The following is a 25019-nucleotide window of genomic DNA, read 5'->3' as shown; positions in this document are numbered from 1 at the left end:
TCCTTTGGGAAAAATTGTTGCACGAAAACATGGCAATTCAGAAACAGAAAGATAAAAACAGAAGATAAAAAAAGTCATCTGCTTTGTCTCGAGGAACGTGAAATCCATACATCTTCAGATTCTGAAAATCTCAGCCTTCAAGGAAAATAGTGAAACTGCCCCCTTCGCCCAGGCAAGAAGGGCACGAAGCAGCGGCTGGATGGCTCACTCACCTATCCGTGTGCTGTGCCAAGAGGTTGGCTGCCTCCTGGGCTGCTGCGTGCGGCTGGTGGCAGCACAAGCACGTCCCTAGGGGCTGCTGCTGTAGGATGTGGTGCAGGATGTGTCCTGGTCCTCTGCGAGCAGGGGAAGTGTCCCCCTGCGGGCTGAGCACCAAGGGCTCTGTGCACCATGGGGCAGGGAGCAGGGGCTGTGCACGGTGCTGCATGCCAGCATGGTGCAGGGCCTAAAGCTGCAGGAATCCACATACAGAAACAAACCTGTGCTGGTGGCTTCGATACAAACCAGATCGTACTTGAAGTGTGCCTAAACACAGCCGTAGGTTTTCTTCGTGAGCAGGCAGTTGACACACAGGCTGGGAGAGGAGAGGAAACCTTCTCACAAACCATTCGAGTTGCTGCCTCCTTGCTGCGCACCTGCTCACGAAAGTGCAGCAGAAACCGATCATTTTCTGGATGAAAGCTAAAAGCTACATGGCAGACAGTAAATAAATAATTACACTGAACTATTGCACATGGATTTCTTTGAGGCGCAGAACTTAATTAAATTTCATGAGCATGCTTATATATAGTTCCATTGATCAGGAAAAAATGTTTGTGTTATGTCTTTAAGATTTATTCACTTGTCAGTATTTTGCCTTCCTCACCTCTCCTGCCTCAGTTTCTTTCATTTTACATCATTTACAGTGGAAAAGGAACACATTTCTAAGTTTCTTGCTTGAAGAAATTGATCCTAAGACATACAGAACATGATGTATGGCTTGTAACTATAGACTACTGCTAAGCAAAAAAAAAGTCACTGAAGAAGGTTTGACAGATGCTATATTAATTTCCACTTTTCAATGGATTTTTTCCCCACAAGAACCAATAAAAACTCTGCAAAGGCTTTCACCAGCCTCCCTAGGACTAATTAGTTAAAGGATGGTGTAAATCTTGCTTGGCTCATTTATCAAGAGAGGGTTTTCTTTAGACACTTCACAAAATTTACATTTGCCATCAAATTCAAACTCAACCCGAATCCATGGTGCCAACCAGGATCTCTGTGGTGCATCAGCGACAGACGCAGGCGGGAGAGGCGGCTGCCAGGCAGGTAGCAAGCTCCGAGCCACGACAAGCAGCGCTGTGCCAGCTGCCTCGGACCCCATCGGGCCATGATGGATCTCTCCTCTGGAAGGACTTCACCAAGGCAGCAAGCTCTGTGGGATGGCACATGCACTGCTGGCACTGCGAACAAATTACACTGTGGCAATCCAGAGGCTTTCTTCTCTTTGCTTTTTAGTCTTCAACTCCTGCCCACATCACCTGGTTACGCTGTGGCTGTGAGGGCGGCTCCCCGGGTCCCACTGCCTGCCCGCCCCACACCAGGGGCAGCAGCAAGCAGCCCGTTTCATTTTGCTCCCAGTTGGCTGCTTTTAGGTCCCCCGTCTCATTAAAGCATGGCAGCGAGTTGCTGGTAAATGAGGAGGCTGCTGTCCTTGCTAACGTAATTGTGGTTTGGCATATTGGTACAGTATTAAAATTCCAGTTGAACAGATGGTGTCAGGATTTTAACTTATGCTTATGAAATGCAGATGGTCCACGTAGTGAACTTATTCACCAGCTATTTTTATTTTTAACAGGTTAGGAACAAATTACTTTTGGCTATTATTTCTCTCCTTGTCATTTTTTTCTTTTCTGTGTGTGCATGCACACGTGCCCATGTTCTCATCTCTTTTCCTTGTAACTTTAGATTGAAAACATCTACTTCTGCCTAAAACTCCTCGTTCTCTGTACTGGTAGCTTCCTTCCCAGTGGCCCTTTTGATTCCCCCAGGCCTGGTGCCGCACACAGAGCAGGAGACCCATGGTAAGGGGTGCAGCTCAGGGCACAGCCAGTGCCTGGCTCTGCTCAGCCTCTGCCCCTCAGTGAACCACTTCACACCCACCACACAGCACTGATTTTCATGCAAAGACATCAGTGCTTTGCATGAAGCACCTGTGTGCATTTTCCATACCATTTCTCTGGCCTCGTGTCCCATAATCCGCGAAAGGGCTTTGAAGATTTTGAAGTGAGCTGCAGGCAGGTGAGATCTCTCATCTGAGGAAAGGAACACGCCCCAAGGGTTAACTCTGTGAGCAAGCACCTGCAGGCTTACTGCTAACAAGGGAATGCATTTCTGAGGTCTGGCTGTGGCCAAGTGACTGGACCAGCAAAAATAAATCTTGGTCTCTTACCTGTCCTTGATGCATTTCACATTTACATCCTGGCAATAACAGCTGCAGAAAAGGTTTCCACGAAAGACAAGGCAAACATATGGCGTAAGGGCAAAGACAACAGTTGCAGGTGTAGGTATAATCAGGTTCATTCATCCTCCCTCATGCCTGCTGCCATTGCTCATTCCTCTTGCATGCAAACAAGCCCCAAGCACTCGTTAGGGCCCGCAGTGTTCAGAAGATGCCATTCCCATCCCAAAAGGCAGTGGCGCTGCCCGGGGTGTGGGGACCCTTCCCCTTTGTCCTGCTCCCAGGGGTGCTGCAGGGGCAGTGCCCAGGCTCATCCCTCAGGGCAGCCACGCTGACGTGCAGAGGGCTCTCGGGATCTCCCAGAGCACAAGAAATCATAACCTCCCACCCATTACTGATAATTAGTATTTTCCGTAATTATCCCGGTTAAGATGACATTGACTGAGCAGCCTGCACAGTAGCCAGGGGTGTTTCAGCTAATTTGTGTTTTCTGGGAGCACCAGGGAGGAGTGGCTGCGCAGCACCAGCGGAGCAGGCAAGGGCACACGGCACCGCTCCTGCTCCACAGCTCCAGCAGGTGCAGAAGTACTAATGGGGATGGGACGAGTTATGAATATTTCATGAAAAAACATTACAAGACTGTATATGGAAGCAACTTGACATCACTGCATCCTCACAGCTGCTTCCTTACTGTAGCCAGTGTGTTTTTCCCCTTGTTACTGGGACTGGAGAGAGCAGCACCAGAGTAAGGGCACCGTGCGGTAACACACCCGGCCACCTTCTCCCCCAGAAGGGAAAATGTTTGAAAGTTCATATTGCTGCTTCTGAACGGGGAAGTTAAGGAGCTCTGGACTACTAACATTTTGCTTTTCACATCACATTTGAAGCATTGCCTTCAGAGCCCAAACTGCTGTGGGATGTGAAGGATGTTCCCCCCCTTTCCCCCAAGATTGGCATCAGCTCAGGTCCTGCAGCAGGATGCGGCCCTGCGGGAGCTGTGTCCCCAGCTGGTGCCAGCAGCCACAGCCTCAGCCCCCCGGCCCCTCCTCACTCTGGTTCCTTTTCACACTACAGAGACCTGCTGTGTGTGAGGCCGCCAGGCAGCATCGTGTGCTCCTTGCAGCGCTGATCTCGCAGGCAGGAGCCACCTCCCTGCTTTCCCTCTGACCACTGAGGCTCCTGTCTCCACATTTAGGGTCCTTCTGTCTGGGTGGAAAGACCCTGACTAGTGCTCAGCAGGGGCCTTACAGGCAATGGCAGAGTCCTCAGGCTACAAAACTGAGCACGTCCAGCAGTCCACCCCTAACACAGATGCTCCTGGCACATTTATTCTTCAAGCCTAGGACAGGCAGCGAGCAATCCGCATGCAGACCTTCCCATGCGCCACGCCACCTGCATCCCAAGGGCTCAGAAATCAAACTGCTCCCTGAGATCCATGTCAGGGCAACTGCTTACACCATATAGCCAGGAATTTAAAAAACAGGAGACATCCCACAACTGAATTCAGGTACCATATTCTGGGTGTCTGCTGTACTGCTTTATAACAAACCATCACCTTGGGGAGAAGGATTTTCCTGCACCCGGATTTCATCAGTCTGAATTCTGGCCTTCCAGGGTTGTTTCTGTCCTGTGCTGCTCATGAGCAATTGGCACAGGGAAGCATTGTATGGAGGAACCCGGAAAAAGAACCAGTGATTAAGACATTTGCAAGTTGTGTCCTGATTTTGAATATATTCCAAAACAGAGAAATAAGTGAAATATTAGCTAGAATGTATTTGTTCAGCTGTGGTGACAACTTTAGTTACATACTGTAATTTTTGTTTGCAGATGCAGCTTCCACAGAGCCGTGGCTATAGAACAGATTAGGCATTGTTTGGAAAAGTGATCAGAGATTTTGTTTGCAATCACGCTGTAGCTCTCCTCTACATATGGGAAGCATTTTAAGTTGGTTTGTATTGATAATGACACTATAATGCCTTTTCTTGCTTGTTCAGATTGTCATTGTTTTAATGTGCTTATTCCCAAGAGACAAAGTAACTGAAGAGAACAGATTAAGTTAAACCTTAAAAAATGTTTTGTTAGGAAAAAGTATTTCCTTTAAAACTGCTTTGCATAAGGTTATTGGATGTTTGATCATTTGTGTTTCTGTTTATGTAAACAGTGCTCATTGCTAGAACATTGTTATCAATTTTCCAGCTGCGATACCCTAAGTCCAAATTCATAAATATGCATGACTGAAGTCAGGGATATTTCAACAGCCTTTCCAGAAATGCTCTTCCCTTCTGTGTCCTTTCCTCCTGGGGAGCTGAGGGACCGAGGCAGGAGACTGCTGGAAGGGCAGGTGCCTGTGCTCTGCCGCTCGGTTCAGTCCTGCCCATCTCCTCCCCTTCCCTGTGGGGTTCTGCAGAAGCCAGTTCATCACCGCCAGGGCTGAGAGGAGCCTGGAGGCTATAGACCTTTCCAGACATCGCATTTTTAATCTAAAGCATTTTCCCGTACTTCTAGCTGAAAATGCAAACCAGGAGGTGCCCGTATGTATGTCAGAGTGCTCATCCGTATTTTTGCCTGTCATCATACGCTCCACTGCGTTCAGCACTGACTTGGCGTAGTGACACAGCCACTTCTGAAGGACACATCAGCTTTGACAAATGCACAAAGACGCAGCTTGCCAAGAGCTGTTTGGATGTACAGCATTCACATCCTTACTGAAGTGTCCTGACCATGTCCACCTGGATCTAGCCTTGTACACAGCAACGCCCTTCTGCAGGGCAGGAACACAGCCCGTATGTTCCCAAAGGAAGCCACTTCCACCTGATTAATCCTTGCTCAGCAGCTGCTGGCATCTACTAATCTCAAGGCCCTGAGTATAAACACAGAAATCTTACTAGTTTTGGAATCAGAGAGGTTGCTGTGTCCATTCACTAGTACTGGAAAATCGAGAGTGTAACTGCATTTCAGTGAGTCCTTCCATTAGCCTGAATATCTGAAGCTTTATTTTGTGTGCCTTGCAGATCCTGGGAGCACTCAGAGTTTTTCTTGCACTCCTGACCCAGAGCCCAGTGCCACAGCTACGCAGGCAAGGGCTGAGAGCCACAGGGACAGGCAGGAGGGTGCCCAGGGCAGTGGCTGTGGTGCTGCTCACCCCCGGGAGGCTTTGGGCTCAGGCCCAAGATAGCAGTACACTGCCTGTGCTGGTGCCAGTCCCAGAAGTGCCAAACAAGGTCTGTGCTCACTTATATCTCACAAGGTTACAGAAATACAGAGCTAGCTTCTACAAATGAGAGAAGAAAGGTTTCCCTGTGCTTAGAGCCATTACTGCAGTGCAGGATAAAGCAGACCCTACATTGGCTTCCTGCTTTCTCCTTAGCAAGTTGCCATCAAGCATTAAAGACCACCCCATGCACTTTCTCTGGTGCATCACTGGTTACTGGTAATAGGAAATACAGAAACAAGTCAGATGGATCTTTGAAAGGACACAGAACAGCCGCTTTCATTTGATGCCCCATGGGATTTACTTACAAGAGTGAGCAGAAGCCCTCCATCACTGGGGACAACACTTCTCCTGCTAGCTGACCTGCTCCAAAAAGCCAGAGCCGCAGCAGCCTGTGCCTATAAAACAGGTGCCTCATGAAGCGGCTGTGTTGCCTTTGCCATGATTAACTAGCCCTTACTAGGAACCTAGCCCCAAGATGGAAGCTTACAGGTGTTTCCTGTAAACCTAGGGTCAACACTTGTTCTTAAAAATAAATCCTGAATCCTCCGAACCCACAGCTACCCTGTCTCTAGACAGGTGGATGAGCATAAACATCAGCTGTCATAAAGTGCTGAGAGAAATTACAAGAGTTGGCAGTGTTGGTACATATGTGATTCTTTGTTTATGTTTATCGCAATAAGGAAGATGATAAAAATCCCACATAACCAATATTTCAGCTGATCAAAAACCGGTTTATTTGTTCTTTTTTATTGATGCTCTGATCTCTGGTGAGAAAATAATTGGCTGAAGAAACAGAAGCCTACTCCTTTTAAAACCACCGACAGCTTTGTTCGGTGGAAGCAGTAGGTGACCCCGTGTAGAATAAACAAACAAATATTCTTACTTATGTACCAATTATGCGTTAGATCATTTAAGTTCCAAAGTATCTAGTTTGCTTTTCACTAATTATGTGCTGTCTCCTTGCATATGTCTGCACTTGGCTAATTGAAGTTTTTTAAACTTTTGATTGCACTGCAAAATATCTGCAGGTTTGCTGGGGAAGCACGCTTGCTGGAAAGCAGCGCGTACACCCGTGCATATATTTAGCTTACAAATCTCTCTGTCGTGCATAGGGTAAGAACGTTCCACATTTTAGCAAACCTCAGACTGGGAGAGGACAGCCAAGGGGCTGAACCTGAGCTCTCCAGTTTGTCTTTCAGCTCAGAAGTTTGCATTTGCAGCTGCAGTGCAGGGGCCAGCCGTGGTGCTGTCCCTGCTGTGTGCTGGCAGCCCCTGGAGAGGGCTAAAGCGGCGTGAGTCACTGGGAGCCAGGGAAGCTACGAGCACTGATGGGAACATTGTCAGCAGTGAGCTGTCTTCTAAAAATAAGCGTCTTGTTTTCCTAAAGTCATTTATTTTTGATAAATGCCTCAGCCTTGCATTTGTCTAGTACCAGGACAGTGTTCCTGCATCCCACCAGCGTTGGCTTAGTTGCGAGTAACTCCTGGTACCTGGGAAGAGCTGACTTTAACCACAGAGCCACTGAGGTTGGAAAAGCCCTCCAAGGTCATCTGCTCCAGCCGTCCCCCTGCCACCACTGTCACCCACTGAGCCGTGTCCCCAGGCACCACGTCCAACCTCTTCTTGAGCACCCCTAGGGACGGGGACTCCACCACCTCCCTGGGCAGCCCATCCCAACGCCTGACTGCTCTTTCTGAGCAGAAACATCTCCTCATTTCCCACCTGAACCTCCCCTGGCGCAACTGGAGGCCATTCCCTCTTGTCCTATTGATAGATATCTGTAGGAGCAATGGGCTCTGCCCTGAGCCTCCTCTTCCCCAGCCAACCCCCCCAGCTCCCTCAGCCGCCCCTCACAGGACCTGTGCTCCAGGCCCCTCACCGGCTTCAGAGCCCTTCTCTGGACACAACCATCCATAAGTCTTTGAGGCCCTCCACCCGCTGCTAGTAACGAGTCTGTTTCCATCTTTTTATTGAAACCAGGCTCTATTGGCACTGGTAGCTCCGTGTCTTCTGTGTGCTGTGGCTGTGCCCCAGGGAGCCCGGCCGGCCCCGCGGCGTGGTGGGGGCGTGCAGGGGGAGGCGGGCTGGGCAGCATGGCCGGGCTGCCCCAGGGCTTCACATCTTGTGTGTGCATTTGGGGCTCGTCTGTTCTAAGTATAAGCTCAGTTGCAGTGTCGTGGTAGGGACTGGACCTGCTGTCTGTGTTCTCATAACCTAGAAATGCGAGTTAATGTCATGTAACTTAAATTTCGGCGGATGAAATTGCAATGGATGAAATGAGCGACAGTGCTTAAGTAAGAACATAATGAGTCTGAATAGTGTAGAAATTTGACTTTCTGTTAAGGTAGTCCAGAGCCACGTACAAATTTATTTTTTTTAATAAGAAAATCTAATCAAAGCAGTGGTTTCTTTGCTGCTATTGCAAGGAGGAGAAAGAGCTTGTTTCAACATCAGCTTAGAGAGGTTTTTATACTTAAGAGTGAGCTCAGACTGATGATCAGAAAAGCAAACTCTTCCCCTGGCTTTTCAAGCCATGCTGCTGGTACCGATGGATGCATGAAGACGTGCTGCTGTGGGATGGGATGGGATGGGATGGGATGGGATGGGATGGGATGGGATGGGATGGGATGGGATGGGATGGGATGGGATGGGATGGGATGGGAGGTGCGATCACCACAGCCTCCCCTGCGCTAGCCCACATCTTGCAACTGCCTGCCCAGCTCCCAGCCAGCCTTGTTTTCAGTGAGGCTCTTTCAAGCAAAGTCCAGTAAATCCGGGCTAGCTCCAAAAAGTAGTTCTGACTTTGACTTAGCAAACCGGCAGCTCTCATCCCCCTCAAATGTAAGCGTTGCTCAGATAACACAATTCACATGAAAAGATTTCTTGAAATTCTTTAAGTGCACATTAAAATGCAAATCACCCTACTTATTAAAGATTTCTGGAAGTTCTCTGACAACACATTTAAATGCAAATCACTGAAACGTAGACTCAATATTAAAATCCAAACAATTATTTGATCCACAGGATGAAATTAAAATGGGACCCTGTTGTACATCTCTGCAGAACCAGGGCTGCGGAGGCCGCTCTGGATGGGGCAGTGTGGTGTTTGGGGGTGCCGGAGGGGCTGGGCACCGACACTGCAGCCCTGTGCCCCCCACCCTGTCTCTGCAAGGGACCCACAGGGATTGGATCAGGACTGTTGGAATGACAAAGCCTGGCTGGAAGCTATAACAGTGTCCTGGAGGACATCAAGTCCTCTTCGCGTCCATTTTGGGCCCAGATGTCACCAAAACAACTGTGCACATGGGGAGTAAGGGCAGAGCTCTCAAACCCAGCCCACGGACACTCAGACTCGTGAATATCCCAGAAATACATCTGGGAGCGGGAGACAGCAGAACGCGTGAATAACTTACCCTTAGTAAGTAGGAAGCTACATCGAGATTTCTGAATTCTCCCCCAAATTATGCACTCTGAGGTTAAAACCCTGCCCCCAGCCAAATTGATGGTAATGATTTGATGGAGCTTTAATGGGAGTGCTCCGAGGCCAGCTCTAAAAGCGCCTGGTGTTATGGGACGCGGCTCAGCTGAATACGTCGGAGCTGGTTTTATTTTAAACTATGATAATCCATTAGGAACAACATGCTTTAAATATCTTTAAAACTGAATGAGGTCTTTTTTTCTTTTGCTCTGCTGTGCTTATTTAGATCCTTCAGAAAGACTAGAGAGGAGCAAAAGGTGCTTCTCCACCGCTGCCCCCTGAATTTATTTAGCTGCTTCCCCTTGGGCTGTGCTTTCCCTGCGAGAGAAGTCAGCATGGGATTGTTCCCACCTGGATTTGTCAGGTCCATTTCCATTAGTGGCTGATGTACTGCTGGCACTTGGAAGCTTATCCCTCCACCCCCTATTTTTGGGGGGGATTCTTCTCTGGAGTTGAATACCCCACAAACAAGCTTTGCCAACACCAAGGGTCTATTTATTTGGGGTGTTTGTATTTGAGAGATCTGAAGCTTTGCTTTTCTTTGGCTCTTTTATGGTATTTCATGTGCTAATCAGGGCGTTTAAACTCAGCTCTATCAGTCAAATACTTCTTGATGATGATGAGCAAAACCAAGCAGTTTAAGTGCTGAGTGTGGATCATCAGTGAATTTTAATTTTAAGGGAAAAAAGTGTTTTTTTCATGTTTTAACCATGATTATTTAAAAGAAAAGAAAGAAAGAAAAAAAACAACAACAGGATTGTGATATTGGGCAGTCTTATAAGCAAAATTGAATCCAAAGTAGAAAAACAAATGTCACTGTTCCCCCGCTCCTCCGTGCACTGTTTGTGTTGCATGGCAATAAACGTCGTGCCCAAGTAATTCTGAGTGACACACAAGGACAAAATGTGCTGTAGCTGGTATCTCTTCATGTTGGAAGGAACGGGAAGCCATCGGCTCGTGCTATTCCCGTGTTAGTCATCTCTGCCCCATTACTTTTGGTGGGAAAAACTGAAAATCGGATAAAAACCTTCTGCTGTCACTGTTCGTGTGCCCTGGCCCCGGCACCCTCCTGCCCGTCTTCGGGGCCCGGTGCCGCCGGGGGCCGTGTGCCCATCCCCGGTGCCTCGCGGTGGCTGCACGGTGCTGGCTGCGTGGTGTGAGCCTGGTGACAGCCAAAGGGCAGAGCGGGGTTCTGCTGAGCCGGGGGGAAGAGCTGCTGCTGCTGACTGCGGGCGGTGAAATCCCTGACGTGTGCTCTTTGTTGTGGGCTTAAGGAGCCTAGAAAATCGGGGAATCGGCAATCCCTCAGCATAATACATGTGAGCTGCAGCACGCAGTACAAATTATGTTGGAAAGCTGTATTATTTTTGAGCCGTTTATCCATGGGTTTCATGGCTACGTTGGTGCTTTCCCATTCAGAAAAAGCCAGGAATGTGGAAGTGCCTGTCCTCTGCTGTGCTCACATCTGGCTGGAAAGCATCTGCTTTATCCTGAGCCCATCCCTTAACATTGTTCTTCTCCCAGCTCAGATCTCCACGTTCTGTTTCAGTACTGGAGAGGCATTTTGTTGGTGTTGGGAGTTCACTGACTGGTCCTGGGAGCAGGCACCTCTCGGGGTGGGTCCTGCTTTCAGAGCTCACCCCATGGAGTGAGGCTGCTCGCAGCCCCTCTGCTCTGCTACGGGCCCTGGATCTGACCCCCAGCCTCCACCCTGCCTTCGCCCTGGGACAGGGAAGGCATTTCTCAGACAGAGATCACCCAGCCCACTCAGACATGGCCCAAACACACTTTATTTACTGGTCCCAGAGCAGTAGGCACTGTTTAACAGGAGCTCTTTAAAGCTGCTTTCTGGGCTCTGGGGAAAAGTCCTAAAGCAACAGTTTGTAGGAAATGTATTGGAAAATTAACTGCATGTTCATCAACACATCATTAACAATTTTCTCACCCTAACAATCAAAATTTCCATGGTTGTTTCCATCTTGGGAAAGGTGAACGCAGGGCACCAGGCAGTATGTTCTCCCATCGCTTGCTTGCGGCACTGCTGGTCCCAGGGGGCTGCAGCCTTCCTAGCGAGTGGGGACAGCAGAGAAAAGGCACCTGGCACATCTGGGAGCATGTTTACAGCACAAAGTCCAACAACATTCAGTCCTAAAAGTGATTTATTTATTTATTTATATTTTTTAAAGAAACAGAAACCGATGCCATTTGTGAATCCCTTTTGCAACTCTCATTTTTCTTTCCTTCTCCTTTCCCCTCTCCTTGGCCACCCGGTGCAGTTTATGATCTTTTCTTTGTTTTTTGACATCTCTTTCATTCTGTGTCAGATTTCTGTGCTGCACAGGGAACATCCTTTCTTTTGGATGCTGGCCTCTGAATGCTAAAGATGCCAAAGCTTAGTTTTCCTTTTACTTGCATGGGATAAATGTGAAGACAACCCCCCACAATTTTTGATGAGTCCTAAGTGAGTTATCTTACAGCCTGCCATTCTCTTTTTTGCTTCCTATGCGTAGTGACAGCCAGAATTAGCAGATAACTTGGCTGATGGTCCCCAGAGCAGCACTACTGAAGGCTGGCAGGCTGGGTGTTCGTAGGGATATGTGTAGGCTGTGGAGCTGGCTTCCCAAATCGGTCCCTGCCCGCAGGTGTCAGGACAAGGGGCTGCTCCCCAGCTCTCTGTGGGGTCACCCCTCCACGTGCTGTGGCTCCAACCCACAGACTCTGTTACAGGCAGGAGGAGCGAGGTCGGGCAGCAGCTTATGTTCCTGGAGATACAGCCAGGGTGGGGGGCTGCAGGGAGACCCAAGCTGAGGAAGATCCCAGAGCAAGAACCCAAGTTGTTCGTATGGTTGTGATGTTCACTACAATGATGGGGAAAAAGTGCATGGTGAACGCAGCAAGAAGACAAGTTCAGTTCTCAGCCAGCCCTGAGGGACTGACCTCTGCAGGGATGGAGGGAGGTGAGGTTTTTGTTTGAAAGTGTGTGGAGCTGGAAGGTGCACCTGTGAATCATCAACACAGAATTCTTAATTAAAGATGTGTTGGTGGAGGAAATTATGCAGAGGCAAATGAGAAGCAAAGGCAAACCAGGCAGTTTGCTGAGAACTGCACAGAAAATTAACAACAGTGTTGGAGAGGATTCTCCAAATGCCAGGCTGCAGGAGAGATCTTGTTCAAATGTGTGGAGGTCAGGGGAGCGGCGAGAAGCCGCCTGCATCCCTGTGTCAGCAGGGCTGCCGGCCGGGCTTCCTGCCCTGCGGTGGGATGGGAGGCTCCTGGGGGGAGCCTGGGGGCTGGGATCGAGGCTGGTGATGGTCTGGGGACCCACATGCTCCTGGTGCAGGTTGCTTTGCCACCCACATTTTAAATGTGCTGGCTGGGGCAGGATGTGGGTGCTGCGGGGCTGGGGCTGCCCTGGGCCGGCAGGGAGAGGCTGGGACGTGCGGTCCTCGCTCCACAGACGGCGTGCCGGGCAGTCCAGGTCGATACCATCAAGGTGAACATGCCCTCTGGTTAACAGCCGGGGAAATGTTTTTCCATTTCTTTCTGTTTTTATTTGCATTTATAACCCTAGCAAGTGTTCAGGACAAATGGATCTAAAAAAAAATCAATGCCTGTAAGCTGTTATTGTGGAAAGGCCACAGGCATCGCAGTAGACCTTATGCTTATAAAGTCTTTGAGGATCTCAGCAGACTCGTGATAAGGTCTCTTAAATTTCCTACATGTTTTCTGCATGCCTACCATGCCATTCAGCCCTTCGGTTCCCTCCTTGGCTCCTGCTATCCAGCATCCCAGCTCTCAGCCAGGAGCAAGGCCAGGACGCGCTGCCTGCGCTGACCCCTGGGGTCCCCGTGCCCTGCAAACGCTGTGCCAGGTGAGCACTGGGTTGGGTTTTGGGAAGCACAGACCTGGTGCTGTGGTGTTGCTGCAGACCCCTGTGGGAGCAGCAAAGCCCAGTGCCCTGGGTGGGCACTGCCCCTGCCTGCACCCCACTGAACCACTGCTGCGGCACCCCCAGGATTGCCCTGGTGTGGGCAGGGAGGAGCCGTGTGTGTCCCCTGCTTCTCTGGCCCCAGCACTCTCTAGACTTGGTTTACTGGTGGGATTTTAAATCAAATAATGTAAATAACCTATAATTCATATTTGTGTACATAAATTCTTCCATAACAGGGTAGTGGTGATAGTGTAAAGTTATTTTATCACTCGCTTGGACATAAAGTTCAGAGCAAACTAATCAGGAAAAACTGATGTTGCCAGTAAAAAGCTGTACAAGTGTGGGTGTAATGTATGAGCCAGGGGAAATAGTGGAACAGAGGGAAGATTCCTCGGCCCTGAGTCAGCGTTAGGGCAACAGTTCTGGTGTGGGGCATTGTGCTTGGCCCTGGGGCAAGTCCTTGCCTTGGCAGGGCTGAACGCCTAGGATGTGCAGCAGGCAGCAGGTTTGTTCCAAGGTCTGGAAGCAGCTCCTGGGCAAATCACACCAATGGTGTCACTTTGTGTCTGTACCTGTGTAACTGGAAGCTGAACCTGTCCCGGGCCGGGGTGCTGCACGCCAAGGTGTGTTGTGTCCGGGAGCATCCAGCAGCTCTGCGGGGCGGCTGCAAGGTCCCGAGTGCTCCGGCAGCTCGGACACCCCTGCCAGCCCCTGGCGGTCTGTGGGGATGCCCAATTAGGCTGATGAGCTCATTTCCATCTGCGGTCAGTGCAGTTATGTTTATGACTGCCATAATTACATGCACAAGCTATCTGTTCCCATAGCGTTGATCATCAAGCCCTAAAATGAGAGTAGGGTTTCTTAAACCTCTCTTCTGCTTAAAAGAGTTGATTTAATTCTTGTCCCTGCTTGCAGAAATTGGTACTATGTACATGATGAGCATGAACAATATATGCAGTATATTGCCTGTGGGAAACATTGTAGGGAATGGTGATGGTAGGGTGTATTTGAGAGCCAAAAGGAGCTGCAGAGATGTAGAAATGCGCTCCATGAAGTGTAATTCATCCCAGGATGAGGTGGGCGTGTGCACATCATGGGGTTCTCTGTTGGACACCTTTGCTACAGGACAGCGGTTGCGTTATCGTGCTGCTGTCTCCTTGCTCGTCACGGCTGCTGCACCACGGCCGTGCCAACTCCTCGGGCTGCCTCTCCTCCGTGAAGTCACTGCCCTGAGATCATCTCTCAGCCTGTGGCACCTGGCTCGGGGACTGGGGGCTTTGGGCACAGCGGCTCTGCACAGGCAGATGTTTCAAGCCAGTCTGCAGTATCGCTGTGTATCTCCAACATCAGTCTGCAGTACAGCTGTGTATCTCTGTATATCTCCTGGCTCCCACCAGCCTTTCAGTGTTTCCATTTGTATGAATGCTGAAACCTTCCTGCTCACAGGGAAAAACTGTTTTCTGGGGAAAGTCCTCCTGAGGCAGGAGGCCTGAAGCACTTTATCAGCTGTACCTGGGGTATGCTGAGGTGGTCGGCCCTGTGGTGAGAGCTGCTGGCGGTGGGGGAGCTCCCCGGCAGCGCTGCCATCCCTGCCAGCTTTTGCTCCTGCTGCTTTTTGGGGAAAGCAAGACAGTCCAGTTCCCATGGAACTGCTCCAAAATGGTATGTTTGTGTATATACAAGCCCTTTTTCAATGAGATGGCAGGAAATAACCAGCACAGGGAGTGGTGCGAGGTGCGGGAGAAGCAGCACTGAGTAGGTGCAGACCTGTGCAGTCCTGGCACGTTACCGGAGTTTTTCACCCGGTTTCCATTTCAAGGACAGCAGCGTGCCCGGGCTGGGCTGCCTCTGCCTGTGGAGCTGCAAGTGGGGATTTGTAGGTTTAGTCTGTGTTTGTGTTTGGATACACATCAGTAAATATTTTTGCTTTTGAATAGATGCTCCAAGTCAATTTGTTCAGGTCGCAGTTTTGGGTTATGAATTCGAGATCTGCTGTGGGGAGATGCTGGCTGTCGAGGGAGCTGGGCTGTGTGCTGGAGCCGTGGGAGCTGGGATCAGCTCCTGGGACAGGGCACTGCCTGTGTGTCTGTGCCTCCTGCTTTTTGGGTCATCCTGACAGCAGTGTGGCTGTGTGCAGCCTCTGTAGATGTCTCGTAGCTGGTCCGTAGCCCCACACGTGGGGGTTCATCCACCCACCCTGCACGGTGCCAATCTGGCACGTGGAGCCAAGGCACTCTTTATTTCACAGCTGTGCAAATTTGGGTGCCTGGTGGAAAACCCACAAAGCTAGCATGGCTAGCCAAAGGTACGAATGTTATTTATACAGCACAACTCCCTCAGTACCTCTGTCAGTGCCCATAGCTCTGGGTCACCCAGCTGGTAATTACGGGCTCTGTGGGGTGGGCTCTGCTCGGAGCAGGCTGGGCCAGGCAGTGGTCAGTGCAGCCCCAAGGCCCCCTCGTAACGCCCAGTCAGCCACAAATAGCGACCTTCCTGCTGCTTCTGGGGGGGAACTTGCTTTGTTTTACTGTGAGTGTGTCACCGTGGTTCCAGTCAGCCTAATGAGTCCGTGGTCATAACTCTTTTTCCTTACTTTCTGTGCTTTTTCAACTGTATAGTTACATAATGTAATTATCTTGTATTTTCATTTGATGACCCTGTTTTATTAGTTATGCTGTGCTAATTACTCTGCCTCTGTGTTGATAATTGGTTCGTATTATGATAATAGGTTAAAGATCACAAATTACACATAGCACCTCCTCTTATGAGCTGTTATTAACTTGTTCTGTAGCCCACTGAAGACTTTAAACTCAGTTTAAAGCTCCCATTGCCTGCGCAGAGATAATGTTGTAGCTGTGATAAATGCGATAAAATCCTCATCTCTGTGCCCCTTCAGATTTCTCTGCAAATGCCTAATTATTCCTCTCCACAACTAGACCCACTCTGATCTTGCTCTGAAATAAAAAGCCAATCTATTATGTCTTTTTAAAAAGGATGGCAGCGACCTGTCTGGGGGTGCCGGGGCCAGGCGGGGCCGGCAATGCTGCTGCTGCCCCCATCCTAACTCCGTGCCCGGGGGTGTTCGGCTTCCCCACCTCACCCTGGGACACACAGGCACCTGCTGGGGCCTCTCAGCGTGTGCTTTCACTGCAGCACGGCCTCAGTGGTCTGCAGAAGCAGGTCCCTGATATGAGAGAATGAAACGTGTCCTTACAAACGTCATCGTAGCAATCGGTGAGACCTTGCCAAAAATTTACCAGTAGCTTCTTTGACTGTCAAAAATGGAGCAGAGGAAAATTGCACAATCCCATTTAATTTCCACGTTTAATTCTCATAGCTAAACTTCTGAATTTCTCTAAGTTTGGGTTAAAAAAAAATATAAAGGCAGTGTCACTATTTAAGGTTAGTTTCATCTTGAATCTTGAGTGCCCAGGAGAGCACAGACCTGCTCAGGAAGCGGCTTTGGTCTCACCCTGAACTTACAGCGCACTTGTACTCTGTCTTTTAAACCAAGATCAGCATCTCAGCTTCTGAAAGATGCAAATGCACTTACATTCTCTCTTCTGAATTTCACAGGTTTAGAAAGACTAAAAATACAGTGTATAAGACAGAAAAAAATTACCAAAATGTATGTATAATTACTGAATATGTAGCACCAGAAATAGGAAACAAAAGAAAAAGCTGTTAATAATTGGGAAGGAATTAATTAATCTGGATAAATTTAGTTAAGCAGACATTAAACGTTTTAACAGAGTATAAGCTGTCTTTCGTCTTCTATGTGGAAACGTTCCCTGTTATATTTGTGGGTGCTACCTCGAGATTTGTGTTAATTTCAGTTTTCATTAACTACCTGTAATTGAATAATCACGTGGTGTAATATGTTCCCATTTCTGTAAAACTTGAAGATGGAGAGGAGACCGGTCCTCAGGAAGCAGTCAGGGAAGAGGGGCAGGGCTCGGTGCAGCCCTGGGCTGGTCGTGCCCCGCAGGGCCCAGCAGGCACCGATGGTTGGCACCGCGGGCGCTGCTGCCTCCGGCGCTTGTGGTCAGGCTGGGACCACTGGGTCAGGAGAGCTAAGAACACAAAATGCAGCCACCAGGAAGGGCAAGCCAGGGCTGTTTGTCACAGCAGCAAGCGTGTCTGCCTGCGCTATGCTGGTTTTTGGTTTTGGTTAATGTCTTCTGTTAGGATATGCACTAGTTTATCACGAGCGGCGGAGCATTTAGCATTCGTCCTCCTAAATCACGTTGTCAGTGTTTGTAATTCAAGCTAGTAAAATAGATGTGAAATCTTCTGTGGTAGACCTCACAGGGCCATAAAATGTGGGAGGTTTCGTTAGATTTAATTAATAACGTGCAATGGTCCCCGTCGGACTCCTTCCTCGCAGTTCACCAGCTGCCTCCCTTGCCACGCTTGCCGAGGCGATGCCGTCCCTCGGAGCAGAGGCTGCTTTTCCTGAGGCTGGCTCAGGGTGTGTGAATGGGCTGGGGAAGGGGATGCTTGGCAAAAGCAAATCTTAGCCTGGTCCCGGTGAAGCAGGGAAATCAGTCTGGTCCCTGTGAAGCAGGAAGGCCCCACAGGATGGGGCCAAGCGCTGGAAGCATGGTGCTCCCTTCCACCCACTGGAACGTGGTCCTGCGAGGAGGGAGGGAGTGCCGAAGGGTTGTGGTAGGATCTGAACAACAGGGTGTGAGAGGGAGCTCGAGAACAAAGGGGAATTGATCAGAGACCAAAATAGGACACGCTTTGCCTTTCTGATATTGATTTCGCTAAGGCTGTATCAAGTGGAGCTGGTATTATGTAAGGCAAAGAATTCAGAGAACAGCTCTGGCTGATTGGCTTAGAAATAAGGCAGCCGCTCATGTAGGCAAAAAACGCAGTAGCTAATACAGCAAGGTCTTTTTATATTTCAACAAGTAATGCATTTTTGTTTAAAGGAAAGAACAGACTATTTATTACTATTCAGAAACTGGATGCCATTAGCAGCTGTGTAAATTAGTGTATCTTCATTGACTTCAGCAGAAATAAGCCGATTCATCTCTTCCAAGAGACTGGTTATATGGGACTTAATTTCTTTTTGAGCTGATATATTTATTAGTAATTATTTGTAGGGTTCAGACAGTACCCATCAAATGTTTTCTTACTGATCTGCACAGCAGTCTTTATAAGTGGAGGAGCTGCAATGGCGCTGAGCTGCAGCCGGCTGCCTGCGGGCCAGGGAGGCAGCGCCATGCTTCACCTGGAGGGCTCCGGGTTCAGCTCCAGGAGTGCTCATGAGATGGGCCTCAAAGATCAAGAGATTGGGTTGATTCGGAACACAAGCACCAAATGGATTTCGTTTTTAAATCATATGTGATAAAATGTGCATAAAGTAAATGTTATATGGCGTAAATTGAAAGAACCTGTGGTGTTTCTGCCAGTGCAGTTGTGAGGATGTCCTGTGCATTACATGTTGTGTATAAACTTTCAGAAAATGGGCAGGGACAGATGTAGAAAATGTGGAAAATGAAAGCAACTCCCCTTGCTTGTTATTGAAAGGCAAGATGCTGCATCTCACTTACTATTTCTTGTTTGCAAGGGGGTTTTAGCCTCAGATAATTGTTGGAGTCATTCTGGAAAAGGAAACGTGCCTTTTGTTAGTCTTTTCTCCTTCTAAATTTCTTTATTTGGCAGTGATAGACACTCCTGGTTCTTAGACAACATAAGGAGGGCTCCCTGCCACTGCCCCTGGGCTCGTGGCTGGCAGCAGAGCAAAGGGCTGTGAACGCCCTGCTGCCAAGCTGCCGTACCAAAATCCCACCGACCCACCTGTGCCTTCGTGCTGTACATCCAGCACTCACTGCTCATGTTGGTGGGGGTCTGGTTTTCTGAAAGCTGGTATGGGAAAGAGATGTGGGAGGCAGGCGGCCTTTACTCTAGGTACCTCCTTAGACAAAATGACTCTGAGGAATGGGCTCCCATGGTGCTGGGAGGTGTGCACACTGCTGCGGTGTTTGTTAAATTTTGTCCTCTGCCAGGCTGGGCAGCCTGAGATCTCCACAGGGCTGGCTTTTCCCTGGAGTTTGGGATCTTGGGAGCATCATATGCAGAAACGACAAAACTAGACACATACAGGTGGATGTTGGGTATTATTTTCCATTTTATTGTTATTGTATTAAACGCTGCTACTGTAGAAACAAATGTGTTGTGCAATAATTTGGTCGAGAGCCAAGAACAGCATCTGCATTTGCATTCTGTGAATTAGAAAGCAATCTGTTGCTAGAGGGAAGCTTGTGTATTCATTTCTAGCTCAATGTACTCTTGAGATGTTTCACTGAAAATCCAGCGTGTCGACGGCCTTTCCTTCCTTATGCCTCAGATAAAAATGACCATACAGGTGCACTCTGAAAAGAGCAATTTATAGCTTCTTGTGTCACTTCCCATTCTTGCTCTGGAGAAACATCTGTTTTGAGATGGTTCTGGGGAAAACCAGATTTTTGTATGAAGCTTTTATTTTTTAAAACTAAATGCTTGGATTGCTTTATCTTTCTGTTCAGAAAAGGGCAAATTTTTTCTTAGATTCTTTCTGACAGGTATAATATACCAAGCGGTGCAATAAGATCAGATCCATTCTGTTTGCAGCCAGCACTAAGGTTTTTATTGTGACTGAGAGGATTCTGACAGTGGGCAGTTTGGCCTGGGGGCATTCTCCTGGCTGTTTGTTTCAGTCTGTGCTGGGGGGATATGAGGAAAGTTTGAAGTTCCTTAGGACTGAACTGGATTCCCAGCCTGCTGCAAACTGATGTCACCTCCCACTTGGTACTGCAGGAAAGGGGACTTGGGGTGATGCTGAGGTGCAGCCCCTACATGCCTGGATTAGCTCTTCACATCGTGAGGCTCCTCAAGCACCTTCCCTGAACATGGTCTAGATTTTGTTGTGTGGCAGTATAAAAGTTGTGATAATCCAGGTGATGAGACAAGAGGAAATGGCCTCAACTTGTGCCAGGGGAAGTTTAGGTTAGGTATTAGGAGAAATTTCTCACTGAAAGCATTGTGCTGCATTGGAACAGGCTGCCCAGGAAGCGGTTGGGTCACCATCTCTGGAGTTTTTCAAGAAATGAAAATCATTTAGAGCTTGGCAGCATGGTTTAGTGGTGGACTTTTGTACTGGGTTAACGGCTGGACTGGATGATCTCAGAGGTCTTTTCTGACCTAAACGATTCTGTGAAAATTCAGCTGTTCTGAGCAGGTTTGCATTGAAAGCTTTAAGTACATCCACAATGGTCTGCAGGAGAAACTACGCTGCAATTGCCCTGCGGACACCTTCCTGTACGCTGCTGGGGCTCGTGGGCCAGTAGTGCCATGGGCCCGGGCAGCGTTCGGACACACAACGCTCCCTGCGGCCGGGAAGCACCGCGCGGTGGTGGTGCCAGCAGCCTGCTCTTTTCCCTGTGGGCACCTCAAAATGCTGCGATAGTGACAGCCCTGTAAAGCATGCTCAGACTCTGCTCCCAAGAGGGCAAAACCTGAGTTTCTATGGAAGTGTCTGTACTTGGAAATGACAATAGGTGTCTGAGCCTGTAAGTAGTAGCTGGGACGGCGAGTGCTGTTGTAGCGGGTTTTATAGATGGTTTGTGCTGGAGTAATGCTGTACGTGACCTAGATATGAGGATGGCAAGTGAGGACTTTAAAAATGATGCCCATTGCTGTTCTGCCCTGGAATAAAATCTGTGGTGATGACTCTTCCCACCAAGCCTCGAGCTGCCCTGGCTGTACTGTACAGCATTGCTGGCCACGTCGGCCCCGAGATGGCAATTTCGGGCTGCCTTGATTAAAGTGCTCGGAAGCTGGGAGCTGCTGCTCGCTCTGATGTAACTGAACCACAGATGTGTACGCTGAGTAGTTTTTCCTCCCACTCTTTCAACTAAAATAAGCAAACCATTGCAAGTGACTGAATTCAGTGGAGCAAAAGGAACGGCATAACAAAGGGGAGCAGTACCAGCGAAAGGCAGCCGGAGGCTGTGGGCACCTCTTAAATCATGTCTCTTCTGTGTCCTCTGCTGCATCAAAAGATGAAAGCCTCCTATCTCCGTTCAGTCTTACTAATTAAACTGGTCTGCAGCTCCCAGCGCGGCAGCTGGATCAGCCCAGCCTCTGCCTTTAGCCTCTCTGCCAGGCTGCACCGCAAGATAATACAGGCTCCGGGAGGGTTTTTGAAAGCATGCTGCATTAACTCGCGCTGCTTCCGTTCAAGGCAGGGATTAGAGCGAGCCGAGTCCTTGGTGCCTTAGAAAAGTCTCCCTCTGAGCAGTCCGGAGCATCACACAATGGCAGGGGTAAAACAAAGGGCGAAAGCCCCAGTCTGGGCAAATTGCAGTAGCAGCAGAGCTGTGGCAGTACAGACCAGGAGGGAACCTGGCCCAGGGTGAGGAGGCAGTAAAGGGAACAGCCCTCCCGAAAAACATAAACGTTAATTGTTATGCAGAAGTGGTCCAATATTTTTCAGCTCTCAAAGATCAGTGCTCATAACTTTCCCATAAAAATTGCAGATGGACAATATTTTTTACTTGCATGAATTGCAAATGAAGGCATTTTTCTCACTCTCATATGAAACTTTGAAAGAGAACATCTTGAAATAAAACCCTGGGGCTCTGTGCAGGTTTGGCTGCACTGGTGCTGGTTATGGGGTTCCCTCAGCTTTTCCTGTTCTTTGAACCATTTACCCCAAACCATTGGGCAGGACCTCGTGCTCCCCTCCTCTCCTCCCCATGGCAGGGAGGAGTCACAGCAGGTCTTGGGTCTCCTCTCGAGCTCAGCCCAAGCAGGCGTCAGCCCCACGGGCTGCGATCGCCGGACCTCAGGGTGCAGTGCAAAGCCTGCAGGTGCTGGTGGAGGACTTCAGTGAAGTGGGATCCTGCCCCAGATGCCAGGTTTCTTTCACTGTGGAAGAACAGATCCTGATTTTGATGCCTTTTTTTATCAGCATCCCTGGAGGTTTTATTTACTTCAGCTGCTTTCTTTGCAAACTGTGCCGATTCATTTAGCTGAATCCTTGTCAAGTTGCTTGAGCTAAAATTGAGATGCAAATGTATAGCAGCTATTCCTGCTTTTTTCAGATGTAGAGAGCAGGCATTGGAAAGATAAATCGCTGTAGTTCCCTTTAAGCACATATTGCTGAGGAGCAAACACTAAAACATCAAAATAAAGCTTTTTTCTCCTTCACTCTTCTTAAAGCAAGAATATAATTATGCTCTGCAGATCTCACAAGAGCACAGATCAAAGCAATTAAGTAATTGCTGTTGGCATTTTGACTGGGGCTGAGTGGCAGCACAGTGCTCACACCACTGCCGGGGACGTGGCCGTCGCGCCGAGCAGCTCCCCAGGGCCTGGACCGGGCTCACTGGTGTGCAGGAGCCGGAGGGCGAACGGGGCTGCCCTCTGCGGCAGGACTCGTGTTCAGAGCTGGAAGCGTAGGGCTAGGGGAAACGCCCAGGGGCTACAGGTAAGGGGATGCTCCTGCGGGAAGACTCTCGCAGCTCAGCTGCTTGGCTCTCTTCTCATTATCACAAAGCCTCTGAATCTCGGGGTGTCTGAAATGCAACTTCCTTGGCTCCTGCTTTCCAGTAGGGCAAACTGGGTCCTAAATCCAAGCATGAGGGACCATCAGGTTGGAATTTGGCAATGGGCACGGGGTCACTTTTACTAGGAAAAGGAGACTGAGCAGAGATAAGACTGACCATAACTCTTCACATGGGAAGAACTCATGCAAAAAATAAGTCGCTTCAGAATTGAAAGAATTTTATATTTCCCCACAGAAATGTTCCTGTATTCTAAAAATAAACCCATTCCCTTCTTGCCTTGCTCCTCAGTGTGTGACCCTTTCTCAAGGCAAGTTAGAGCACCACTTTGTTTCTAATTTTAGGGAAAATTCCTGTTCCGACTCACATGATGATACTCGATAGACTCGGTGCCACTGCTCCTTCCTGGCACTGCCGGTGCCCTCGGGGTGCCGGGGGAGCTGGGGGGGTCCCAGGGGCTCCATCCCACGGGGCCGAGCTGTCTGGGGCTGCCTGGCAGGGGGCAGAGCTCCTGGCTGCCTGTCCCTGCCTGCCCCTTGTAAGGCAGCAGAAGGAGAACCACGAGCTGCGGGAGGAGAGATGGAAAGAGAGGATAACAAGGAAATGGTGTGGTCCAAACAGGGGTGGTAGGGGCGAGAGAGCTTGGCTTGTGTCCCTGGTTCCTGCCCAGCTGGACCCAGGCGTGGAGCTGCCCCCGGGCTGCTCAGGGAGCATTGCCCCCGCTCGCAGCACATAGCACACATGGGGCTCCCTCCAGAGTGTCTGACCCGCAGAGGTGCTGTGCCGCCATGCTGCTCGTGTCCTACAGACAGAGGGAATTTGGGCACCGCTGAAGCCCCTCGCAGATGCGGGAGCTTGGTGGCACAACGGGGGCCTGGCCTTAGGATGTGCAGAGCGAGCCTTTCACAAACATGGGTGTGAAAATAGATTGCTGCTTGCCTTGGCTTAAATTCAAAATCTTAATGCGGAGGAAAAAATAATTCATAAATGATGGTCTTTGTCATTTGTACTTCTTCCCAAGCTGTAGCAGGAAAGCTCTCAAACTGTGGTACAATGCCATTGGATTGCCAAAAAAAGTAGTTTTAAAATCAAAGTTTCTCTGAAATGAACAAGAATATTAATTAAAACATGTAATTGTGGAGCTTCCTTAGAAAGTAATGATAGGATGCATAATTGTTTCTCTGATTCCTGTTAATCAAGAAAAGAGCCAAAGAAACAACATATTAATCATAAAGGTGAAGATTCTGAAGGACGTAATGATTCACAAGGGCCCAAATGTCATTGATTATCACTGGGAGTTTTACACACAACAGTCTTTTGTGTCTTTCAAAATCTGCCCGAAATGGAAAAACCATGAATCCTTTCTAAATCTGAGCGATGAGGAAAGGATAGCAATTTGTATGCCATAATTGCATGGAGGTTTAGTAATAGGAGGATTTGAGCTTCTATCTGGGCACCTGCAAATCTTGAATTCCTGCCATCGCTGCTGGTTTGCTAAAATAAAAAATGCTTGCCAGATAGCTTGGCTGTAAACTGTTTTACCTTAACTAATTTAGGCTATCCTCTGTCTGCTTTAATCAAAAATCTCTTCAATGGAGCTGGAAATTGTTATTCAGCGGAGTACGCATAACAAAAATGCACTGCTTGCTGCTCCCGGGGAGGCACGTGTCGCAGCACTCCCTGTGACCCCAGCGGGGACAGGATTAAATAGAAGGATTTGCACCTAATTTTTGTGGTTTCAGTGACTGCTGGGGTGTTTATCAGTGCACAGGCAGGAGCTGCAGCGGGGCTGTGCTGTGCCTGGCACACAGTGGGAGCGCTGCCGGTGGGCACGGGGTGTTGGGCACAGCAGGTCGGGGTGTCCACGGCACCATGTGCCACATGCCTCAAGTACCAGCAGCCACCAGTTAAAGCAAAACAGCAGGTAACTGATTCGTAATTATTGGTGGAAACAGCTGTCTCGACAAGAGCAGCTGGAGACAGAGCCAAAATGCTAATTCGGCAGAGCAAACCTCTGTGTGGCCACCCAGTGGGACAGGGGCTGGGGCAGCCCCGACTTGGGGCTGTTCCTGCCCCTGAGGGACAGGGAGTGCTGAGACCAGGCTGGCCCAGTGGGTCCTCACCTGCGTTATCTGATGCTCTCCGTATCTCCCAGTTAATTCCCTCCTTCTAGTTTCACTTCTGGTTTGAAAGGTAGTTGTTGAGCAAGCAATAAACATTGGCATTCCAGCAAATGTGTAGTTGAGCTGTCTGGTCCTGGGAAGTCATCTTTTCCTGTTCAGAAGACAAATCCCCACTCCCACCATTCTGCTCCTTCCCTTCATCCCTACTAAAGCTCAAGACCTGCAGTTGTTCCATGCTCCCTGCTGGCTGTGCCCGGTGGCCGTGGGTCGGTGGCA

General features: G+C 49.2%; 1 protein-coding gene and 1 long non-coding RNA gene across 4 annotated transcripts in view; one reads left to right on the top strand and one right to left on the bottom strand.

Annotated features, from left to right (window-relative positions):
* The window catches only part of KCTD16 (potassium channel tetramerization domain containing 16), a 57573-nt gene that overhangs the window by 13238 nt on the left and 19316 nt on the right, over positions 1 to 25019 (top strand). The gene's annotated exons all lie outside the window — the stretch shown is intronic.
* On the bottom strand, positions 813 to 6029 carry LOC311444545. The gene is made up of 3 exons (XR_014697935.1): positions 5960 to 6029; positions 2212 to 2294; positions 813 to 1442 (listed from the first exon to the last, which is right to left on the bottom strand). It is a non-coding gene; the product is annotated as an uncharacterized lncRNA (long non-coding RNA).

This window comes from Aythya ferina (genome assembly GCF_964211825.1).
Source record: "Aythya ferina genome assembly, chromosome: 14".
Taxonomy (NCBI): domain Eukaryota; kingdom Metazoa; phylum Chordata; class Aves; order Anseriformes; family Anatidae; genus Aythya; species Aythya ferina.
The sequence above is the reverse complement of the archived record's forward strand: the minus strand, read 5'-3'. Positions and strand labels throughout refer to the sequence as shown.